Raw genomic sequence first — 26,487 nt, 5'->3', positions numbered from 1 at the left:
AGTGTCTCTGCTGAGACAGGGATAGTGACCTGGATGAACACCTCTGTAACTGTCCAGCACCCTCCTTTGCTCTAATGCTATACTCCCATCACTTTTTTTTTTTTTTTTTTTTTTTTTTGAGACAGGCTCTTGCTCTGTTGCCTAGGCTGGGGTGCAATGGTGTGATCATGGCTTGTTGAAGCCTCAACCTCCTGGGCTTAAGCGATCCTTCCACCTCAGCCTCCAGAGTAGCTGAGACCACTGGCACATGCCACCATGTCCTGCTAACTTTTTGATTTTTTGTAGAGATGGAGTTTCACCATATTGCCCAGGCTGATCTCTAATTTCTAGACCCAAGTGATCCACCTGCCTCGGCCTCCCAAAGTGCTGGGATTACAGGCATGAGCCACGGTGCCTGGCCAATTTGATAATATATCTTCCTCAGTATTTTGCTCGTTAGAAGATAATGTCTCAGAAAGGAGTAGGAGTATTTTAGCCACTAGAAAGAAATATCCTTTACTGAAAAGTAACATATTTTCTGTCTGGTTTGTACATTTCAATGAGTTTGAATGGCAAAAGTCAGCATTCTTGTTTTCAGTCAACTCTGGTGCACTAATAAAGCTAAGTGTAAGATCCTGGCTGGCAGCCTACCACAAATTAACTTCACAGTTGCTCCTAAGTCATCTATATTACCATAGAAGTTTATTTTAAAAACCAAACCATCTCTCCATTGCCGTAGGAATAATCCTGTGGGCCATAACTTCTAAAGGCATTTACACAAACTTTGCAGCAGGTACTTAAGAAATGTGTTTACATTGGAAGCATTCATATCTACAGAATTTCCAGCATTTCATTTGTGATAGAGCACATAGGAACAGAAATAGAACCTGAGAAATAAGCTTGTGTATTAGGTTGCTAAGGCTGCCATCACAAAATACCACAGCCTCGGTGGCTTAAACAATAGGCATTTATTTTCTCACAGTTTTGGCTGCAGGATGGTCTAGAATTCAGAGGTTTCCAATCTTTTGGCTTCCTTGGGCCACAATGGAACAAGAAGAATTGTCTTGGGCCACACATAAAATACACTAACACTAATGATAGCTGATGATCTAAAAAAAGAAAAAAATCTCAAAAAAGTGTGCTAATGTTTTAAGAAAGTTTATCAGTTTGTGTTGGGCCACATTCAAAGCCATCCCGGGCCACATGCAGCCAGTGGGCCACATGCGGGTTGGACAAGCTTGTTGTAGATCAAGGTGCCAGCAGGGTTGGGTTCCTCTGAGGCTTCTATCCTGGGTTCTGTAGGTGGCTACCTTTGATTTACAGATGGCTCGCCTCTTGCTGCCTTTTCACATGGTCTTCCCTCTGTGCATGCAGGACCCTTCTTTTAAGGATGCCAGTCATATTGGGTTTGTCCCCCTTCCTATTTAAAAAACAGATTTAGGGGGTACAAGTGCAATTTTGTTACATGGATATACTGTGGAGTGGTGAAGTCTGGGTTTTTAGTGTAACCATCACCTGAATAGCGTACGTTGTATCTATTAGGTAACTTCTCATTCCTCACCCGCCTCCCACTTTCCCACTTTTGGAGTCTCCAGTGTCTGTTATTCCACTCTGTAGGTCCATGTGGACCCCTTGTTTAGCTCCTGCTTACAAATGACAGCATGTAGTATTTGACTCTCTGTTTCTAAGTTTTTTCACTTAAGATAGTGGCCTCCAGTTCCATCCATGTTGCTGTAAAAGACATGATTTCATTCTTTTTCATGGCTGAGTCGTTTTCATATAACTATATGTATATATATATATATATACACACACACACACACACCCCCACCCACATTATCTTTATCCAGTCATCCATTAATAGACACTTAGGTTGATTCCATATCTTTGCTATTATAAATGGTGCTATCATAAACATATGAGTGCAGATATCTTTTTAAACTTGTAAAAATTTTAAAATTTTCATCATGTCAGACAGGTAATATTCCATCGCCACAAGGTTCGAGGGTGACACGTCTCGTGTATGTATGTGAGCACCCAATCATCGTGCTCATGAGCTACAAAAAGATCAGGTATCTTTTTCATATAATTATTTCTTCTCCTTAGGTTGGATACCTAGTAGTGGGATTGCTGGATTAAATAGTAGTTCTGGTTTTAGTTCTTTGAGAAATCTCCATACTGTTTTCCATAGAGGTTGTGCTAATTTACATTTCCACCAACAGTGTATAAGCATTCCCTTTTCTCTGCATCCTTGCCAACATTTATTGATTTTGACTTTTGAATAATAGCCATTCTGACTGGTGTGAGATGATATCGCATTGTGGTGTTAATTTGCATTTGCCCTATGATTAGTGATTTTGAGCATTTTTTTCATGTGTTTGTTAATGGATAGTATATCTTCTTTTGGAAAACATTCGTGTCCTTTGTCCATTAAATTTTTTTTTTTTTAATTTCAAGTTCTGTGGGTACATAAGTGTATATATTTATGGAATACATGAGATGTTTTGGTACAGGCATGTAATGTGTAATAATCACATCATAGAGAATGTGGTGTCCATCCCCTCAAATGTTTATCCTTTGTGTTACAGACAATCCAGTTATGCTCTTTTAATTAATTTAAATATATAATTAAATTATTATTGATTATAGTCATCCTGTTGTGCTATCAAGTACTGGTTCTTATTCATTCTTTTTTTGTTTTTTTGTTTTGAGATAGGGCTTTACTCTGTTGCCCAGGCTGGAGTGCAGTGGGCTAGATCACAGCTTACTGCAGCTTTGACCTCCCTGGGTTCTGGTGATCCTTCCACCTCAGCCTCCTGAGTAGCTGGGACCACAGGCATGAGCCACGACACCCAGTCAGTTTTTGTATGTTTTGTAAAGATGGGGTCTCACTATGTTGCCCAGGCTGCTCACAAGCCTTGCCTAGGCTAGGCTCAAGTGATCCTCCTGCCTCAGCCTCCCAAAGGGCTAGGATTACAGGCATGAGTCACTGTGCCTGGCCTTATTCATTCTTCTAACTATTCGTTTTTCTTATCCATTAACTATCCCCACCTCTCCCCCTCCCTCCCACTACCCTTCCCTTTGCTCACTTTTTAATGGGATTATTTGTTTTTCCTTGCTGAGTTGTTTGAGTTCCTTGTAGATTCTGGCTATTAGTCCTTTGTCAGATGCACAGTTTGCAAATATTTTCACCCATTCTGTAGGTTGTCTGTTTACTCTGTTGATTATTTCTTTTGTGGTAAAGAAGCTTTTTAGTTTCATTTTGTCCCATTTGTCTATTTTTGTTTTTGTTGCATTTGCTTTGTCGTAAATTCTTAGTCATAAATTCTTTGCCGAGGCTGATGTCCAGAAGAGATTTTCCTAGGTGTTTCTTCTAGGATTTTTATAGTTTCAGGTCTTACATTTAAGTCTTTAACCCATCTTGAATTAATTTTTGTATATAGTGAGAGATATGGGTTCAGGTTCATTCTTCTGCATGTGGATATCTGATTTTCCCAACATAGGGTCCCACTCTATTGTTTTCATTTAATGTAATTACCTCTTTAAAGGCCTTATTTCCAAATAATATCATATTCTCATGTATTGGAGGTTAGGACGTCAATGTATGAATTTGGGTGGGGGGCACAATTCAGCCTAAAATAGGTGATGAAATCTGTCCTGTCAAGGCAGTAAGACTTCCTTTAATCTATCTATTGTTTTAGTGAGTTGGAGGAAAGAAGATTTTCTGGGATTTGGGTTTTCTTAAATCCAACATTAGCATCCAGACTTGGCAGGCAAGGTTAGCCTCTGCACTGTAGAATGTCCCCCAACAAAGACTGTTCTTACTGAAAGCATTAGGAAAATGCAACTTAATTATTAGGTTGTATGGACAGAAGCACAGCGCAATCCAAGGCACACTATTGTTTTAATCTCAAAACCAACAGATAGGTAGTGAACATAAATATTCCAGGCAATGCAGGGGTATTGGACAGGTATTGGCGTTATGATGGTGGTTGTTTACAAAGAAGGGCTTTTCTGTGGGGAATGGCTAATCAGCAGGCCCTGCAAAGGAGAATTAGTGCTTCCTGTGCTGAGGCATCCCAGAATCCTGGGGATTCTGCCAGAGTCCTGCTGGTTCTCGGACAGGATCATTGGACTTCTTAGGGGAATTTACCAAAAGTCCCCTGTAACTCTGACTGCCATGCAGCCTGAGCCAATTTGTTCTCTGCCAATCTCTGCAGCAAATTTATGAATGATGACAGGAAACAGTTGAGGAACCAGTAAACTGGCTAAAACATCATCTTTGTTGCCCTAGCAATGCCTCTAGGGCTTCCAGTGGTGGACTGTGCATTTCCGGGCACAGTTTACTTATCATGCCACTGTCAACTGCCTGAATAGGACTGGGGTTAAGACGCTTGCTCCAAACATTACAGTAACAAATGGAGGTTTGCAAGGAGCAAGGACTTCAAATCAGAGTTAGAATGACCAATGAATTTATTAGTTTAATGAGCACCTACTATAGGGTAAGGTACCCTTAGTGGAGCCAGAGATACATTTCAGAAAAATGTTGATTATTAGATTGTATGGACACAGGCACAGCACAATCCCTGCTCCCATAGAGCTTTCATTTTATCAGGCAGAAACAGACAATAAATAAAGCCATTAAGTGGAATATATCTTTCGTTAGATGGTGATATACATTATGGAGAAAAATAAGGCAGAGAAGGGAACTAGGAAGTGCCCCAGATGGTGGGCAGCTTTGCAGTTGTCTGGGGTGGTCAGGAAAGATGTCTCTGAGAGAGTGACATTTGAGTAGAGTCTTGAAGAAAGTGAGGAAGCAAGCCATGAATGTATTTGGGGGAAGAGTGTTCCAGGCGGAGGGCTTCCTAGTGCAAATATGCTGAGGTACATGCAGAAGCAAGGAGCTGGTATGGCAGAAGCAGGAAACAGTGGTGGGACAATAGCAGTGGGATGAAGGGAGACAGCAGGCAGTGGTGGGGTAGGAAACCATGTCAGTCTTTGTAGGCCATTGTAAGGACTGGGCTTTGACTGTGAGTAAAATGAGGGGCCATTGAGGGTTTCAGCAGAAAAGCCGCTTGACCTAATAATAAGGTCGAGAATAATTCAAAGTCGTGAAAAAGTGGAAGCCCTACTGCAGTAATCCAGGTAAGAGATGATGGCTTGGACTGGGATGGTAGCAGTGAATGGGTAAGAAGTGGTTGGATTCCAGCTAGGTTTTGAAGTAGAATCATTAGGATCTACTGACAACTTGAAGTAGAGGAGGCAAGGGTGACCTTAAGATTTTAGACTCATAATAACTAGAAATCTTGTGCTAAAGTGGCTTGAAGTATTATCCAAAGGTATTTTTAGTCAAATAGACAGACTTTAGAGTCTCTGGCACTCAAATATCATTCCCCTAATCTATTCTATAAGTACTAAAGAATGTACCATGCTAAAATCCTCCAGTCTAGCTTCACAGTACCTGATGCCTTCCACCCATTCATTCATTTGTTCATTCATTTGTTTGTTCATTTATTCACTCACTCATCCATTCTCTGACTCATTCCACTCATCAACTATAGCTCAGCTGTCAGCCAACAACTCCCTGTTCCTTGAGATATAGAGGAGGTTTATTTGAACAGCCCCTTTCCATGATATGTGAAAGTCCAACATCTCCTCCAAATGCCAGGGGACTTAGGTTCTTCTGGCCTCCTCTGTATCCTGGACACCGGCTTCATCCATTCTGTCATGGTGCCTTTATACCAAATATTCTTTGTGTCCCGGTAGAGTCCAGGACTCTGATGGTGTGGGATAGAGCCTTCATTTCTTCACTTTTCTCCTCCACATTTTCTAGGAGAAAAAAAATTCCTTGTTGTCTTCTTCATAGCAATTTAGGGACATGTTTTTAGCTTAAGCTTGGTATCCACCCCCAAGACCCTATCACAGAGAAATCATGTTCTTGTTAGAGCAATCTAAGAGGGTCTAGCCAAAGTGTGTTTGAACATTTTTTAAAGACTCCTTTAGCTGCTGGTTGTAGAATGGATTGAAGATGGGTAAAGTGTATGACACCCATAACCCTTCATCGTCTCTCACTATGTGGTTGTCTGGATTTCCTTTGTGCTTCGCTCTGTTAGAATTGTCTTACAGTAGTGCTACTTGTGCTCCAATTGTACAGTTTAGTTGAATAGCTATTACAGCTTTTACTTTGCTCTCTTTAACCTTGGGACCTAGAAATGGGGCTACACAGAAAAGGAGCAGAGTTACAATCATCATGCTCTAAACAGAACCGCCTTCCCCCCGCACCTACCTCCCAGGTACTACAGGTGTTTTGTTGAGACAAGCTTGTTTTACCTGGCATCTTCTTCCCCAAGGATGAGTACTCCCTCGAGGTCCTCAGTTCTATAGTCAATGGTCAGCAAACCCACCCCACCTATTTGCAGATGTGCCCAGACAAGTCTGACTCTTATATAGGTTCCAACTAGAATCTGTAAGTATTATGAATAAGTTTCTTCCATATAATTCGACCCCAATGAATGACATTTAATATTGATCTTGAGTAAAATTACTTTCATATGGAAAAGATTAGTTAAGTAAATTATGTGTAATAATTGGTTTGTTATTTTTAGTCTCCATACTCAAATCAGTGCCCTTAGAAAATAGTTTCCAAATGTATCTGTCATTGACAATAAAAGAAGCCAGGATGTGACTGTGAATGTGCATCACTCGTTGTTAATTTAGGCAGGCATCTGATGGGAATGTCCTGATCAAGTCATAGCACTGCTGATTTGTGGACAATGTGGAGAACATGATGTGTGTTGCTGGTTAGAGTACACTGAGACCAGCAAAAGTTTGTCAGACTTCTTTGCCACAGTGTCAGGTAGAGGCTTTTAAAAAAAAAAAAGTGGGAGGAAAAAGTGCTGTGAAAATTACTAAAGGAAAAAGCTTTTTCCATTGAAAATATTTTATTACCTATAAAATGTAATATTTTATTACCTATACAAAGAATAAGAATGATACATGAATAACAATATAAATTTGCAAATTGCATAAAAGGTGTCATTTTTATGTAATGTAACACATAATAGTAATTAATATAAAATCTTTATTGATCACAAGATTTTTCTGGCTCACTTTCCTGCAAATTAATTTATTAGTTCATCAAAATGTATATATTTAATAACTTTATTTTTAATTGATATAATTGAAAATGATGTCAATTACTCTTGGCAAATGCAAGATAGTAAATAATTTCTGAACATTTTTAATTTTGCAAAGTATCTTCCTGTTGACACACTGTTTCTAGAGCTGTTAAGATTATTTTATGATTTGTGACAATACTAGGATGCATATTAATAAGTCAATTCAAAATATAAACGTTAGTACATCTAGAACTGATGATAGTTTCAGAACAATTTTTCTAAAAAGATTTAACTCTTCATACAAATCAGTTTCACCTAAGTTTGAATTAAATTTTCATTGGAAATGAATACAGTAACATTTTAATGTTTCCTCTGACCGTTCCTGCTCCAAATTCTTGTGGAGGCAGTTTAAGATACAGAATTTAAAACCCCCATTTATACACTCTATGATGTATCTTCAATACATAAAAAATATTTTAAAATTGTCTTCTTCATTAATAATTGGTTTATCCAAAGCTTGGGATGAAAATAGTACTCTTTTCTATCAAATGTGATAATGTTTAAATTTAATTTTGGTTTCTAAGGTTGCATATATTTGCTTTGCAACATTACTCCAGTGTTCAAAACTGGAGATTCTGTGAAGAATTACTGCAACTCCCTGATATATTATTGCAATGCCCATGTGTATGCTTCCATTTTGTTATAATTTGCTGACAAAGGTCACTGATTGAGAGCCAGCAATTTGATCCTGGTACTTAGTCCAGAAAATTAATATCTGTCCCATGTTGCAGGGATGGGCTCTGGAGGAGGATGGGCAAGCAGGCCTCCCACCAAAGATCTCATTGTTGCTCCCACGCAGAGCCCCTTCTTTCTCCCTTGGCTATGTCCACTGCTGCCATTGCTGCTGTTGCTTCTGCTGCCTTTGTTCCAGCTGCCAGTGTTGCCAGGTCCTGCCAGCTACTTTGGGGCCTGGCACTCTAGACGGCCCTGAGACATACACATGTGCTCCAGGCTGCATGGCCAATTACTCAGAACCAGAGCTGCCACTGTGTCAATGAGTGTGTGTGTTGCTTCCTGCTGCACCTTGGCTATTCACATGCATGCTCCATTGTCACATTGGATTTCACTGACAAAACACAAGTTTGAAGATAAAATTATCAAGAATTGTAAGACAGCAACAGCAGAGCATGAAACTAAGCACGGGATCCCCTTGAGAGTGGAGCTCTCTCCAACTGCACAGATTGTGTGATTGTGAAACTGGCCCTCATGCCACAGCACATAAAGCAACTCTACAATTGCAAGGTGAATAGGGAGGGAAAGAGCAAGGGAGACTTTGGTGCCCAAAAATGTCTCACACACGAGATATCCAAAAACCATAGCTCCTGATCTCCCTGATCCTCCAAACCTGTTCCTTTGACAGGATTCCCCATCTCAGTAAGTGGCAACCTGATTTTTATAGTTGCTCGGGCCCAGATCTTGGAGTTCAATGCCACTTGTCTCTCATACACATCAGCAGCATATCTGATGACTTCTCATCTCTTCTACTGCTCCTGTTCTGCTCTGGTGCTTGGGGTTATGGAATAGCCTCTGCATTGATTTCCATGCTTCTTTTCTTAGCCCCATATTAGGCAGGGTTGTCCAGAGAAACAGAAACAATAGGATATATATATAAAAATATATAGGAGATTTATTATGAGGAGCTGGCTTATGTGGTTATGGAGGCTGAGAAGTCCCGTGATGTGCCATCTCCAAGCTGGAGACCCAGGAAAGCTAGTGATGTAGTTACAGTCTTGAGTCTAAAGACCTGAGGACCAGAAGAACTGGTAGTGGATGTTCTAGTAGAAGTCCAAAGTCCTGAGAAACAGGCATGCTGATGGTGTAAGTTCCACACCAAGTCTCAGTCCGAGGACAGAAGAAACCTGACATCCTATCTCAAGAAGTCAGGCAGAGAGAAAGATAATTCTCCCTTCTACCACTTTTTGATTCTATTCAAACCCTCAACAGATTAAATGATTCTCACTCACATTGGGGAGGACACTCAGCTTTACCCACTTCACAGATTCAAATGCTAATCTCATCTGAAAACATTCAAAGACACACGCAGAAATAACGTTCAGCCAAATTTGGGCACCTTGTGCTCTAGCCAAGTTGACATATAAAATTAACCATCATTCCCCCTAATGTCCCTCACCTAGAATTGGACCTGACCTAGAGAAACCACTCAGTAAATACTCATGAGATGAATGAGATAGGACTCTTCAGTGTGGCTGGTCTTTTTAAGGGCACATTCTGATCTCTTGGGATTAGATAACTTCTCAGAATTACTTTGGGCAAGCACAAAGGGTTGTGCTTTCAGGCTAGGACCATGGTCCCTGAAGTATGGCCCATGCACCAAGAGGTGCCAGAGACACTTTTCCACTGTGTTGACATTGACCTGATAGTTCACATACAATGGTTGGTAAACTGCTGATGACATAGCAGAAATGAAAGCACTGGCATCACACTGAACTATGAGGCATTGTGCCCAATGCCTAGTTCACCATGCACTCATATAAAAAACTTAACGGTTTCAGTTCAGAATGTTCTTGATGTAAAAATTAACTATATCAAATCTCAACCCTTGGATCAATAACTTTAATATTTGGTGTTATGAAATGGTAAGTATGCATAGAACACATTTGCTGTATACCAAAGTATAATGGTTGTTTTGAAGGAAAGCTCTCGTCAGACTGAACTGCAAGCTGGACTAGTCATTTTCTTTAGGGAAAACCATTTTTTGTTTTTAGAGTGACCGTCTTAGTCTGTTCAGACTGCTACAACAGGATACCATAAACTGGGCAGGTTATAAACAATGGAAATCTATTTCTTACGGTTCTGAAGGCAGGGAAGTATAGATCAAGGGGCCGGCACTTTCAATGTCTGGGGAGGGCCCATTTGCTGGTCCCTAGCATGCTGCCTTCTTGCTGCTTCCTTACATGGTGAAAGGGTACAAGGCAGCTTTCTGGGGCCTCTTTTATAAGGGCACTAATTCTATTCATGAAGGCTTTTCCCTCATGATCTAATCACCTCCCAAAGGCCCCGCCTGCTAATATTATCACATTGGTGATTGGGTGTCAACATATTAATTTTAGAGGGATGCAAACATTCAGACCATAGCACTAACATAGAAATTGTGTTTTTTTAGACTTGAATATTTGGCGGACTTTTCTAGAAAATGAATAAAGTGAAGCTGTCATTTCAAGAAAAATAGCTGCCAGTATTTGTTGCCAATTATAAAATTTGAATTTTCAAGTGACAATTAGAATTTTGGAAAACTTGTGTTCGCCACAGTAAGTTTGATAACTTTCCAATACTTAACAACTTTTTAAATAATATCAATGGTATATTATTTACATACATACTGTGTGTGTGTACATATATAAACTTGTATACATGTACAACATTATGTAACAACATTTGGAAGATCTATATAACTCAGCAAACCAATATTTGCCAAATGACCACTCTATTATAATATCATACAGGGGAAAAGATCCATTCCAATTATACAATGGACCAATGGATTTTAACATAAGAGAGTATGAAAAGTTTGTTAATTTTGTTTCAGATTCCATACTGCAACTCAACTTTAGGACACTACCACTTGTCAAGCTCTGATGTGGTATCAAAGAAGAATATCCACAATTATCTAAAACAGCTGTTAAAACATCTATCCCTTTCCAACTACATATTTGTGTGAAGATGGATTTTCTTTATATACTTAAACTGAAAAATCATAATGCAACATTTTGAATGCAGCAAGCAGATATGAGAATCCAGCTGCCTTGTATTAAGTAAGACATAAACCAGATGTGCAAAAATATCAAGCAGTGACACTCTTCTCACTAATTTGTTTTGGAAAACATAGATATTTCTTTAAATGGCTTTAATAAGGTATAATTAAAATATAGTAAATGACACATACTTAAGATATACAATTTAATAAATTTTGACATATGAATATGTCTACAAAGCCTTCACTTCAATCAAGATAATGAACATAGCCACCACCCCCGAAAATGTCCTTGTGCCCCTTTCCATTCCTACATCTCTCCCCTTCCTGACTCCTTGATTTCCAGGAAATCACGATCTTCTGTCAGTCTGTTTTAGTTTTCATTTTCTAGGATTTTATATGAATGGAATCACAGTCTATGCATCCTTTTTGTCTGGCTTTCCTCATGGCATATTTTGAGATTCACTCATGATTTTGCCTGTATCAAAGCTCATTCATTTTTATTGCTGGGTACTCTTCTATTGTATGATTGCAGTACAATTTATTGATCCATTCACCTGATGATGGACATTTGGGTTGTTTTCCGGTTTTGGCTATTATAAGTAAAGTGGCTATGAACATTGGTGTATAAGTCTTTGTATGGGTATATTCTTTCCTTTCTCTGGGTAAATACCTAGGAGAAAAATGCCTTGGCCATATGCCAGGCATATGTTTAACATTTTTTGAAAAAATTATTATTATTATTATACTTTAAGTTCTAGGGTGCATGTACACAACGTGCAGATTTGTTATATATGTACGCATGTGCCATGTTGGTGTGCTGCACCCATTAACTTGTCATTTACATTAGGTATATCTCCTAATGCTATCCATCCCCCCTCACACCTCCCCACAATAGGCCCCATTGTGTGATGTTCCCCTTCCTGTGTCCAAGTGTTCTCATGGTTCAATTCCCACCTATGAGTGAGAACATGTGGTGTTTGGTTTTCTGTTCTTGCAATAGTTTGCTGAGAATGATGGTTTCCATCTGTTTCCATGTCCCTACAAAGGACACAAATTCATCCTTTTTTACGGCTGCATAGTATTCCATGCTGTGTATGTGCCACATTTTCTTAATCCAGTCTGTCACTGATGGACATTTGGGTTGATTCCAAGTCTTTGCTATTGTGAATAGTGCCACAATAAACATATGTGTGCATGGGTCTTTATTATTATTTTTTATTTATTTTTTATTTTTATTTATTTTATTATTATTATACTTTAAGTTCTAGGGTACATGTGCATAACGTGCAGGTTTGTTACATATGTATACATGTGCCATGTTGTGTGCTGCACCCATTAACTCGTCATTTACATCAGGTATATCTCCGAATGCTATCCCTCCCCCCTTCCCCCTCCCCACAATAGGCCCCAGTATGTGATGCTCCCCTTCCTGTATCCAAGTGATCTCATTGTTCAATTCCCACCTATGAGTGAGAACATGCAGTGTTTAGTTTTCTGTTCTTGTGGTAGTTTGCTGAGAATGATGGTTTCGAGTTGCATCCATGTCCCTACAAAGGACACAAACTCATCCTTTTTTATGGCTGCATAGTATTCCATGGTGTATATGTGCCACATTTTCTTAATCCAGTCTGTCACTGATGGACATTTGGGTTGATTCCAAGTCTTTGCTATTGTGAATAGTGCCGCAATAAACATACGTGTGCATGTGTCTTTATAGCAGCATGATTTATAATACTTTGGGTGTATACCCAGTAATGGGATGGCTGGGTCATATGGTACATCTAGTTCTAGATCCGTGAGGAATCGCCATACTGTTTTCCACAATGGTTGAACTAGTTTAATCCCACCAACAGTGTAAAAGTGTTCCTATTTCTCCACATCCTCTCCAGCACCTGTTGTTTCCTGACTTTTTAATGATCGCCATTCTAACTGGTGTGAGATGGTATCTCATTGTGGTTTTGATTTGCATTTCTCTGATGGCCAGTGATGCTGAGCATTTTTTCATGTGTCTGTTGGCTGTATGAATGTCTTCTTTTGAGAAATGTCTGTTCATATCCTTTGCCCACTTTTTGATGGGGTTGTTTGTTTTTTTCTTCTAAATTTGTTTGAGTTCCTTGTAGGTTTTGGATATTAGCCCTTTGTCAGATGAGTAGATTGCAAAAACTTTCTCCCATTCTGTAGGTTGCCTGTTCACTCTGATGGTAGTTTCTTTTGCTATGCAGAAGCTCTTTAGTTTAAATAGATCCCATTTGTCAATTTTGACTTTTGTTGCCATTGTTTTTGGTGTTTTAGACATGAAGTCTTTGCCCATGCCTATGTCCTGAATGGTATTATCTAGGTTTTCTTCTAGGATTTTCATGGTTTTAGGTCTCACATTTAAGTCTCTAATCCACCCTGAATTAATTTTCGTATAAGGAGTAAGGAAAGGATCCAGTTTCAGTTTTCTACTTATGGCTAGCCAATTTTCCCTGCACCATTTATTAAATAGGGAATCCTTTCCCCATTTCTTGTTTTTCTCAGGTTTGTCAAAGATCAGACGGCTGTAGACGTGTGGTATTATTTCTGAGGGCTCTGTTCTGTTTCATTGGTCTATATATCTGTTTTGGTACCAGTACCATGCTGTTTCGGTTACTGTAGCCTTGTAGTATAGTTTGAAGTCAGGTAGCGTGATGCCTCCAGCTTTGTTCTTTTGACTTAGGATTGTCTTGGAGATGCGGGCTCTTTTTTGGTTCCATATGAACTTTAAAGCAGTTTTTCCAATTCTGTGAAGAAAGTCATTGGTAGCTTGATGGCGATGGCATTGAATCTATAAATTACCTTGGGCAGTATGGCCATTTTCACAATATTGATTCTTCCTATCCATGAGCATGGTATGTTCTTCCATTTGTTTGTGTCCTCTTTTATTTCACTGAGCAGTGGTTTGTAGTTCTCCTTGAAGAGGTCCTTTTCATCCCTTGTAAGTTGGATTCCTAGGTATTTTATTCTCTTTGAAGCAATTGTGAATGGAAGTTCATTCATGGTTTGGCTCTCTGTTTGTCTGTTACTGGTGTATAAGAATGCTTGTGATTTTTGCACATTAATTCTGTATCCTGAGACTTTGCTGAAGTTGCTTATCAGCTTAAGGAGATTTTGGGCAGAGACGATGGGGTTTTCTAAATATACAATCATGTCATCTGCAAGAGGGACAATTTGACTTCTTCTTTTCCTAACTGAATACCCATTATTTTTTTCTCTTGCCTGATTGCCCTAGCAAGAACTTCCAACACTATGCTGAATAGGAGTGGTGAGAGAGGGCATCCCTGTCTTGTGCCAGTTTTCAAAGGGAATGCTTCCAGTTTTTGCCCACTGAGTATTATATTGCCTGTGGGTTTGTCATAAATAGCTCTTATTATTTTGATATATGTTCCATCAATACCTAGTTTATTGAGAGTTTTTAGCATGAAGGACTGTTGAATTTTGTCAAAAGTCTTTTCTGCATCTATTGAGATAATCATGTGGTTTTTGTCATAAGTTCTGTTTATATGATGGATTATGTTTATTGATTTGCATATGTTGAACCAGCCTTGCATCCCAGGGATGAAGCCCACTTGATCATGGTGGATAAGCTTTTTGATGTGCTGCTGGATCTGGTTTGCCAGTATTTTATTGAGGATTTATGCATCGATGTTCATCAGGGATATTGGTCTAAAATTCTCTTTTTTGTTGTGTCTCCGCCAGGTTTTGGTATCAGGATGATGTTGGCCTCATAAAATGAGTTAGGGAGGATTTCCTCTTTTTCTATTGATTGAAATAGTTTCAGAAGGAATGGTATCAGCTCCTCCTTGTACCTCTGGTAGAATTCAGCTGTGAATCCATCTGGTCCTGGACTTTTTTTGGTTGGTAGGCTATTAATTATTGCCTCCATTTCAGAGTCTGCTATTGGTCTATTCAGGGATTCAACTTCTTCCTGGTTTAGTCTTTGGAGAGTGTAAGTTTCCAGGAAATTGTCCATTTCTTCTATGTTTTCTAGTTTATTTGCATAGAGGTGTTTATAGTATTCTCTGATGGTAGTTTGTATTTCTGTGGGGTTGGTGGTGATACCCCCTTTATCATTGTTTATTGTGTCTATTTGATTCGTCTCTCTTTTCGTCTTTATTAGTCTTGCTAGCAGTCTATCAATTTTGTTGATGTTTTCAAAAAACCAGCTGCTGGATTCATTGATTTTTTGGAGGATTTTTTGTCTCTATCTCCTTCAGTTCTGCTCTGATCTTAGTTATTTTTTGCCTTCCTCTAGCTTTTGAATGTGTTTGCTCTTGCTTCTCTAGTTCTTTTAACTGTGATGCTAGGGTGTCAATTTTAGATCTTTCCAGCTTTCTCTTGTGGTCATTTAGTGCTATAAATTTCCCTCTACACACTGCTTTAAATGTGTCCCAGAGATTCTGGTATGTTGTATCTTTGTTCTCATTGGTTTCAAAGAACATCTTTATTTCTGCCTTCATTTCGTTATGTACCCAGTAGTCATTCAGGAGCAGGTTGTTCAGTTTCCATGTAGGTGAGCGGTTTTGATTGAGTTTCTTAGTCCTGAGTTCTAGTTTGATTGCACTGTGGTCTGAGAGACAGTTTGTTACAATTTCTCTTCTTTTACATTTGCTGAGGAGTGCTTTACTTCCAATAATATGGTGAATTTTGGAATAAGTCTGATGTGGTGCTGAGAAGAATGTATACTCTGCTGATTTGGGGTGGAGAGTTCTGTAAATGTCTATTGGGTACTTTTGGTGCAGAGTTGAGTTTAATTCCTGGATATCCTTGTTAACTTCTGTCTTGTTGATCTGTCTAATGTTGACAGTAGGATGTTAAAGTCTCCCAATATTATTGTATGGGAGTCTAAGTCTCTTTGTAAGTTGGGCAAATGGGGTCTGGAGTGGACCTCAAGCAAACTCCAACAGACCTGCAGCTGAGGGTCCTGGCTGTTAGAAGGAAAACTAACAAACAGAAAGGACAGCCACACCAAAACCCCATCAGTATGCCACCATCATCAAAGACCAAAGGCAGATAAAACCACAAAGATGGGGAAAAAGCAGAGTGTAAAAGCTGGAAACCCAAAAAATCAGAGCACATCACCCTCTCCAAAGGAACACAACTCATCGCCAGCAATGGAACAAAGCTGGACAGAGAATGACTTTGACGAGTTGAGAGAAGCTTCAGCCAATCAAACTTCTCAGAGCTAATTAGGAACTATGTACCTAGCACAAAGAAACTAAAAACCTTGCAAAAAGAATGGATGAATGGATAACTAGAATAAGCAGTGCAGAGAAGACAATAAAAGAACTGATAGAGATGAAAACCGTGACACAAGAACTACGTGACAAATGCACAAGCTTCAGTAACCGACTCGATCAACTGGAGGAAAGAGTATCCGTGATAGAAATCAAATGAATGAAATAAAGCGAGAAGAGATGTGTAGAGAAAAAAGGGTAAAAAGAAATGAACAAAGCCTCCAAGAAATATGGAATTATGTGAAAAGACTAAATCTATGTCTGATTGGTGTGCCAGAAAGTGACAGGGAAAATGGAACCAAGTTGGAAAACACTCTGCAGGATATCATCCAGGAGAACTTCCCCAACCTAGTAAGGCAGGCCAACATTCAAATTCAGGAAATACAGAGAAGGCCACAAAGATAGTCCTTGAGAAGAGCAACTCCAAGACACATAATTGTCAGATTCACCAAAGTTGAAATGAAGGAAAAAATGTTAAGGGCAGCCAGAGAGAAAGGTGGGGTTACCCACAAAGGGAAGCCTATCAAACTAACAGAGGATCTCTTGGCAGAAACTCCAAGCCAGAAGAGAGTGGGGGCCAATATTCAACATTCTTAAAGAAAAGAATTTTCAACCCAGAATTTCATATCCAGCCAAACTAAGTTTCATAAGTGAAAGAGAAATAAAATCCTTTACAGATAAGCAAATGCTTAGAGATTTTGTCACCACCAGGCCTGCCCTACAAGAGATCCTGAAGGAAGCACTAAACATGGAAAGGAACAACCAGTACCAGCCATTACAAAAACATACCAAAATGTAAAGACCATCAATGCTAGGAGGAAAATGCATCAAACTAATGAGCAAAATAACCAGCGAATATCACAATGACAGGATCAAGTTCACACATAACAATATTAACCTTAAATGTAAATGGACTAAATGGTCCAATTAAAAGACACAGACTGGCAAATTAGATAAAGAGTCAGGACCCATCAGTTTGTTGTATTCAGGAGACCCATCTCATGTGCAGAGACACACATAGGCTCAAAATAAAGAGATGGAGGAAGATCTACCAAGCTAATGGAGAAAAAAAAAAGCAGGGGTTGCAATCTTAGTCTCTGATAAAACAGATGTTAAACCATCAAAGATCAAAAGAGACAAAGAAGGCCATTACATAATGGTAAAGGGATCAATTCAACAGGAAGAGCTAGCTATCCTGAATATATATGCACCCAATATAGGAGTACCCAGATTCATAAAGCAAGTCCTTAGAGATTTACAAAGAGACTTAGACTCCCATACAATAATAATGGGAGACTTCAACACCCACTGTCAACATTAGACAGATCAACAAGACAAACAGTTAACAAGGATATCCAGGAATTGAACTCAGCTCTGCAACAAGCAGACCTAATAGACATCTACAGAACTCTCCACCCCAAATCAGTAGAATATACATTCTTCTCAGCACCACATCACACTTACTCCAAAATTGACCACATAGTTGGAAGTAAAGCACTCCTCGGCAAATGCAAAAGAACAGAAATTATAACAAACTGTCTCTCAGACCACAGTGCAATCAAACTAGAACTCAGGACTAAGAAACTCAATCAAAACCGCTCAACTACATGGAAACTGAACAACCTGCTCCTGAATGACTACTGGGTACATAACGAAATGAAGGCAGTAATAAAGATGTTCTTTGAAACCAATGAGAACAAAGATACAATATACCAGAATCTCTGGGACACTTTATTTAAAGCAGTGTGTAGAGGGAAATTTATAGCACTAAATGACCACAAGAGAAAGCTGGAAAGATCTAAAATTGACACTCTAACATCACAATTAAAAGAACTAGAAAAGCAAGAACAAACACATTCAAAAGCTAGCAGAAAGCAAGAAATAACTAAGATCAGAGCAGAACTGAAGGAGATAGAGACACAAAAAACCCTCCCAAAAAAATCAATGAATTCTGGAGCTTGTTTTTTGAAAAGATCAAGAAAATTGATAGACTGCTAGCAAGACTAATAAAGAAGAAAAGAGAGAAGAATCAAATTGTCCAATAAAAAATGATAAAGGGGATATCACCACCAACCCCACAGAAACACAAACTACCATCAGAGAATACTATAAACATGTCTACACAAATAAACTAGAAAACCTAGAAGAAATGGATAATTGCTTGGACACTCACACTCTACCAAGGCTAAACCAGGAAGAAGTTGAATCCCTGAATAGACCAATAGCAGGCTCTGAAATGGAGGCAATAATTAATAGCCTACCAACCAAAAAAAGTCCAGGATCAGACAGATTCACAGCCGAATTCTACCGGAGGTACAAGGAGGAGCTGGTACCATACCTTCTGAAACTATTCCAATCAATAGAAAAAGAGGGAATCCCCCCTAATTCATTTTATAAGGCCAATATCATTCTGATACCAAAACCTGGCAGAGATACAACAAAAAAAGAGATTTAAACCAATATCCTGATGAACATCGATGCAAAAATCCTCAATAAAATACTGGCAAACCGAATTCAACAGCACATCAAAAAGTTTATCCATCATGTTCAAGTGGGCTTCATCCCTCGGATGCAAGGCTGGTTCAACATATGCAAATCAATAAATGTAATCCAGCACATAAACAGAACCAAAGACAAAAACCACATGATTATCTCAATAGATGCAGAAAAGGCCTTTGACAAAATTCAACAGCCCTTCATGCCAAAAACTCTCAATAATTTCAGTATTGATGGAACTCAAATCAAAATAATAAGAGCTGTTTATGACAAACCCACAGCCAATATCATACTGAATGGGCAAAAACTGGAAGCATTCCCTTTGAAAACTGTCACAAGACAGGGATGCCCTCTCTCACCACTCCTATTCAGCATAGTGTTGGAAGTTCTGGCTAGGGCAATCAGGCAAGAGAAATAAATAAGCGGTGTTCAGCTAGGAAAAGAAGAAGCAAATTGTCCCTGTTTGCAGATGACATGATTGTATATTTAGAAAACCCCATCGTATCTGCCCAAAATCTCCTTAAGCTGATAAGCAACTTCAGCAAAGTCTCAGGATACAGAATTAATGTTTAAAAATCACAACATACCAGAATCTCTGGGACACATTTAAAGCAGTGTGTAGAGGGAAATTTATAGCACTAAATGCCCACAAGAGAAAGCAGGAAAGATCTAAAATTGACACTCTAACATCGCAATTAAAAGAACTAGAGAAGCAAGAGCAAACACATTCGAAAGCTAGCAGAAGGCAAGAAATAACTAAGATCAGAGCAGAACTGAAGGAGATAGAGACACAAAAAACCCTCCAAAAAATCAATGAATCCAGGAGTTGGTTTTTTGAAAAGATCAACAAAATTGACAGACCACTAGCCAGACTAATAAAGAAGAAAAGAGAGAAGAATCAAATCGACGCAATTAAAAATGATAAAGGGGATATCACCACTGACCCCACAGAAATACAAACTACCATCAGAGAATACTATAAACACCTCTATGCAAATAAACTGGAAAATCTAGAAGAAATGGATAATTTCCTGGACACTTACACTCTTCCAAGACTAAACCAGGAAGAAGTTGAATCCCTGAATAGACCAATAGCAGGCTCTGAAATTGAGGCAACAATTAATAGTCTACCAACCAAAAAAAGTCCAGGACCAGATGGATTCACAGCTGAATTCTACCAGAGGTACAAGGAGGAGTTGGTACCATTCCTTCTGAAACTATTCCAATCAATAGAAAAAGAGGGAATCCTCCCTAACTCATTTTCTGAGGCCAACATCATCCTCATACCAAAGCCTGGCAGAGACACAACAAAAAAAGAGAATTTTAGACCAATATCCCTGATGAACATCGATGCAAAAATCCTCAATAAAATACTGGCAAACCGGATTCAGCAACACATCAAAAAGCTTATCCACCATGATCAAGTGGGCTTCATCCCTGGGATGCAAGGCTGGTTCAACATTCGCAAATCAATAAACATAATCCAGCATATAAACAGAACCAAAGACAAGAACCACATGATTATCTCAATAGATGCAGAAAAGGCTTTTGACAAAATTCAACAGCCCTTCATGCTAAAAACGCTCAATAAATTCGGTATTGATGGAACGTACCTCAAAATAATAAGAGCTATTTATGACAAACCCACAGCCAATATCATACTGAATGGGCAAAAACTGGAAAAATTCCCTTTGAAAACTGGCACAAGACAGGGATGCCCTCTCTCACCACTCCTATTCAACATAGTGTTGGAAGTTCTGGCTAGGGCAATCAGGCAAGAAAAAGAAATCAAGGGTATTCAGTTAGGAAAAGAAGAAGTCAAATTGTCCCTGTTTGCAGATGACATGATTGTATATTTAGAAAACCCCATCATCTCAGCCCAAAATCTCCTTAAGCTGATAAGCAACTTCAGCAAAGTCTCAGGATACAAAATTAATGTGCAAAAATCACAAGCATTCTTATACACCAGTAACAGACAAACAGAGAGCCAAATCATGAATGAACTTCCATTCACAATTGCTTCAAAGAGAATCAAATACCTAGGAATCCAACTGACAAGGGATGTAAAGGACCTCTTCAAGGAGAACTACAAACCACTGCTCAGTGAAATCAAAGAGGACACAAACAAATGGAAGAACATACCATGCTCATGGATAGGAAGAATCAATATCGTGAAAATGGCCATTCTACCCAAAGTAATTTATAGATTCAATGCCATCCCCATCAAGCTACCAATGAGTTTCTTCACAGAATTGGAAAAAACTGCTTTAAAGTTCATATGGAACCAAAAAAGAGCCCGCATCTCCAAGACAATCCTAAGTCAAAAGAACAAAGCTGGAGGCATCACGCTACCTGACTTCAAACTATACTACAAGGCTACAGTAACCAAAACAGCATGGTACTGGTACCAAAACAGAGATATAGACCAATGGAACAGAACAGAGTCCTCAGAAATAATACCACACATCTACAGCCATTTGATCTTTGACAAACCTGAGAGAAATAAGAAATGGGGAAAGGATTCCCTATTTAATAAATGGTGCTGGGAAAATTGGCTAGCCATAAGTAGAAAGCTGAAACTGGATCCTTTCCTTACTCCTTATACGAAAATTAATTCAAGATGGATTAGAGACTTAAATGTTAGACCTAATACCATAAAAATCCTAGAGGAAAACCTAGGTAGTACCATTCAGGACATAGGCATGGGCAAAGACTTCATGTCTAAAACACCAAAAGCAACGGCAGCAAAAGCCAAAATTGACAAATGGGATCTCATTAAACTAAAGAGCTTCTGCACAGCAAAAGAAACTACCATCAGAGTGAACAGGCAACCTACAGAATGGGAGAAAATTTTTGCAATCTACTCATCTGACAAAGGGCTAATATCCAGAACCTACAAAGAACTCCAACAAATTTACAAGAAAAAAAACAAACAACCCCATCAAAAAGTGGGCAAAGGATATGAACAGACATTTCTCAAAAGAAGACATTCATACAGCCAACAGACACATGAAAAAATGCTCATCATCACTGGCCATCAGAGAAATGCAAATCAAAACCACAATGAGATACCATCTCACACCAGTTAGAATGGCAATCATTAAAAAGTCAGGAAACAACAGGTGCTGGAGAGGATGTGGAGAAATAGGAACACTTTTACACTGTTGGTGGGATTGTAAACTAGTTCAACCATTATGGAAAACAGTATGGCGATTCCTCACGGATCTAGAACTAGATGTACCATATGACCCAGCCATCCCATTACTGGGTATATACCCAAAGGATTATAAATTATGCTGCTATAAAGACACATGCACACGTATGTTTATTGCGGCACTATTCACAATAGCAAAGACTTGGAATCAACCCAAATGTCCATCAGTGACAGATTGGATTAAGAAAATGTGGCACATATACACCATGGAATACTATGCAGCCATAAAAAAGGATGAGTTTGAGTCCTTTGTAGGGACTTGGATGCAGCTGGAATCCATCATTCTTAGCAAACTATCACAAGAACAGAAAACCAAACACCACATGTTCTCACTCATAGGTGGGAACTGAACAATGAGATCACTCGGACTCAGGAAGGGGAACATCACACACCGGGGCCTATCATGGGGAGGGGGGAGGGGGGAGGGATTGCACTGGGAGTTATACCTGATGTAAATGACGAGTTGATGGGTGCAGCACAGCAACATGGCACAAGTATACATATGTAACAAACCTGCACGTTATGCACATGTACCCTCCAACTTAAAGTATAATAATAATAAATAAATTAAAAAAAAAAAAATCCCAAGCATTCTTATACACCAGTAACAGACAAACAAAGAGCCAAATCATGAATGAAATTCCATTCACAATTGCTTCAAAGAGAATAAAATACCTAGGAATCCAACTTACAAGGGATGAAAAGGACCTCTTCAAGGAGAACTACAAACCACTGCTCAGTGAAATAAAAGAGGACACAAACAAATGGAAGAACATACCATGCTCATGGATAGGAAGAATCAATATTGTGAAAATGGCCATACTGCCCAAGGTAGTTTGTAGATTCAATGCCATCCCCATCAAACTACTAATGACTTTCTTCACATTCAAGCTACCAATGACTTTCTTCACAGAATTGGAAAAAACTGCTTTAAAGTTCATATGGAACCAAAAAACAGCCCGAATTGGCAAGACAATCCTAAGTCAAAAGAACAAAGCTGGAGGCATCACGCTACCTGACTTCAAACCATACTACAAGGCTACAGTAACCAAAACAGCATGGTACTGGTACCACAATAGAGATATAAACCAATGAAACAGAACAGAGCCCTCTGAAATAATACCACACATCTACAGCCATCTGATCTTTGACAAACCTGAGAAAAACAAGAAATGGGGAAAGGATTCCCTATTTAATAAATGGTGCAGAGAAAATTGGCTAGCCATAAGTAGAAAGCTGAAACTGGATCCTTTCCTTACTCCTTATACAAAAATTAATTCAAGATGGAGTAGAGACTTAAATGTGAGACCTAATAACATAAAAACCCTAGAAGAAAACCTAGATAATACCATTCAGGACATAGGTATGTGTAAAGACTTCATGTTTAAAACACCAAAAGCAATGGCAACAAAAGCCAAAATTGACAAATGGGATCTAATTAAATGAAAGAGCTTCTGCACAGCAAAACAAGCTACCATCAGAGTGAACAGGCAACCTACAGAATGGGAGACAATTTTTGCAATCTACTCATCTGACAAAGGGCTAATATCCAGAACCTACAAAGAACTCAAACAAATTTACAAGAAAAAACAAATAACCCCATCAAAAAGTAGGCAAAGGATATGAACAGACACTTCTCAAAAGAAGACATCCATACAGCCAACAGACACATTAAAAAATACTCATCATCACTCGCCATCAGAGAAATGCAAACAAAACCACAATGAGATACCATCTCACACCAGTTAGAATGGCGATCATTAAAAAGTCAGGAAACAACAGGTGCTGGAGAGGATGTGGAGAAATAGGAACACTTTTATACTGTTGGTGGGATTGTAAACTAGTTCAACCATTGTGGAAAACAGTATGGCGATTCCTCACGGATCTAGAACTAGAAATACCATATGACCCAGCCATTGCATTTCTGGGTATATACCCAAAGTATTATAAATCATGCTGCTATAAAGACATATGCACACGTATGTTTATTGCGGCACTATTCACAATAGCAAAGACTTGGAATCAACCCAAAGGTCCATCAGTGACAGACTGGATTAAGAAAATGTGGCACATATACACCATGGAATACTATAGAGCTATAAAAAAGGATGAATTTGTGTCCTTTGTAGGGACATGGATACAGCTGGAAACCATCATTCTCAGGAAACTGTTGCAAGAACAGAAAACTAAACACCGCATGTTCTCACTTATAGGTGGGAATTGAACAATGAGATCACTTGGCCATGGGAAAGGGAACATCACACACTGGGGCCTATTCTGGGGTGGGGGTAGGGGGGAGTTATAACAGGTAAATGACAAGTTGATGGCTGCTGACAAGTTAATGGTTGCAGCACACGGACATGGCACATATATACATATGTAACAAACCTGCACGTTGTGCACATGTACCCTAGAACTTAAAGGATAATAATAATAAAAAAAAGTAATTAAAAAAAAGAAAATAACATTGGTATTTTGATAATGATTGCATGAATCTGTGTATTGTTTTGGGCAGTATGATCATTTCAGTATTAACTTTTGTGATCCGTAAGTATGGGTTGTCTTTCTGTTTGTTTGTGTCATCTTTAATTTCTTTCATCAGGATTTGTAGTTTTTCCTGTAGAGATCTTTTACCTGCTGGGTTAAATTTATTCCTAAGTATCTTTTTTTTTGTAGCTATTGTAAATGGCATTGCCTGCTTGGTTTGTTTCTTAGCTAGATAATTATTGTTGTATAGAAACACTACCAACTTTTGTATGTTGATTTTGTATTCTGCAACTTTACTGAATTTGTTTATGAGTTCTGAGAGATTTTTGGTAGAGTCTTTGGTTTTTCTTTTTAAATATAAGATCATGTCATCTGCAAAGGGACAACTTGACTCTCTATTTTCCAATTTGGGAGCCTTTTATTCCTTTCTCTTGCCTGATTGCGCTGGCTAGGATTTCCAGTACTATGTTGAATAGGAGTCCTGAAAATGGGCATCCTTGTCTTGCTCTAGTTATTAGAGGAAAGGATTTCAACTTTTCCCCATTCAGTATGATGTTAGCTATAGGTTTGTCATATATGTCCTTTATTATTTTGCGGCATGTTTCTTCTATGTTTAGTTTGTTCAGTTTTTTTTTCTTTTATCATGAAGTGATGTTGGATTGTATAAAATGCTTTTTCTGCATCTATTGAGATGATAATATGGTTTTGCCCTTCATTCTGTTGATGTGGTGTATCATGTTTATTGATTCATGTATTTGAATGATACTTGTGTCCCTGGTATAAATCCCACTTGATGATGGTATATTATCTTTTTGATGTGCTGTTGAATTCAGTTTGCTGGTATTCTGTTGAGGAGTTTTGAGTCTACATTTATAAGGGATATTGGTCTGTAAGTTTCTTTATTTGTCCTGTCCTTGTCTGGTTTTGGTATCTGGGTAATTCTGGCCCTGTAGAATGAGTTGGAGAATTCTTGCCTCTTCACTTTTTTGGAATAGTTTGAGAAGGATTAATTCTTTATTAGTTATTCGTTATGAGTTTGGAAGACTTTGGCAGTGAATTCTTCCAGTCCTGGGCTTTCCCTTTGTTGGAAGAGTTTTTATTACTGATTCAACCTTGCAACTTGTTATTGGTCTGTTCAGTTTTTTTATTTCTTCCTGATTCAGTCTCTGTTGGTTGTAGGTTACCAGGCATTTATTCATTTCCTCTAGGCTTTGAAATTTGTTAGTGTATCATTGTTCATAAAAGTCTCTGATGATATTTTGTATTCCTGAGGTATGATTTGTAATGCTTCCTTTTTCATTTCTGACTTTGCTTATTTGGGTCTTCTTTTTTTGTTTAGATTTCTGTCTAAATTTTGTTTATCTTTTTGAAGAGCCTTTTTTTTTTTTTTTTTTTTTGCTTCATTGATCCACTGTTTATTTTTTAGTCTCTATTTCATTCTCTTCTGATCTTTATTATTTCTTTGCTTCTGTGGTTTGATGTTTGGTTTGTTCTTACTTTTCTAGTTCCTCGAGGTACATTGTTAGATCATTTATTTTAAATCTTTTGACCTTTTTGCTATAGGCTTATTGCTATAAACTTTTTTAGTATTGCTTTTGCTGTATCTCATGGGTTTTAGTATGTTGTGTTTACATTTTCATTTGTTTCAAGAATTTTTGATTTTCATATTAATTTCTTCACTGATCCATTGATTGTACAGGAAATTGTTTCATAGCCATGTATTTAGCAGTTTCCACAGTTCCTATTGGCATTGACTTCTCTTTTATTCCATTGTAGCCTGAGAAGATACTTGATATACTTTCAATATTTAAAATTTGTTGAGATTTGTTTTGTGGCCTAACATATGGTCTATCTTGGAGAACGTTCCATGTGTTGATAAGAAGAATGTGTATTCTGCAGTGTTGGATAAAATGCTCTGTAAATAGCTATTAGGTCCGTTTGGTCTAACGTCCAGTTTAAATCCAGTGTTTCTTTGCTGATTTTCTGTCTAGATGACCTGTCTAATGCTGAGTTGAAGTCTCCCATTACTATTGTATTGGAGTCTCTCTCTTTAGATCTAGTAACATTTGCTTTAGGAATCTGGGTGCTCCAGTGTTGGGTGCATATGTATTTAGAATTATTATTTTATTTTGCTGGATTGATCCTTTCATCAATAGATAATGA

At 38.4% G+C, this 26,487-nt stretch overlaps 1 long non-coding RNA gene and 1 other non-coding gene across 2 annotated transcripts in view; one reads left to right on the top strand and one right to left on the bottom strand.

Moving 5' to 3' along the window:
* LOC105499574 (uncharacterized) overlaps positions 1–26,487 on the top strand; it is a 109,536-nt gene that overhangs the window by 46,158 nt on the left and 36,891 nt on the right. The gene's annotated exons all lie outside the window — the stretch shown is intronic.
* LOC112423229 (small nucleolar RNA U13) lies at positions 1,948–2,048 on the bottom strand. The gene has a single exon (XR_003013708.2). It is a non-coding gene; the product is annotated as a small nucleolar RNA U13 (small nucleolar RNA).

The sequence above is a fragment of the Macaca nemestrina genome, chromosome 3 (assembly GCF_043159975.1).
Source record: "Macaca nemestrina isolate mMacNem1 chromosome 3, mMacNem.hap1, whole genome shotgun sequence".
Lineage (NCBI taxonomy): Eukaryota > Metazoa > Chordata > Mammalia > Primates > Cercopithecidae > Macaca > Macaca nemestrina.
Note: the sequence above shows the minus strand (reverse complement) of the source record. Positions and strands in the feature narration are given on the sequence as shown.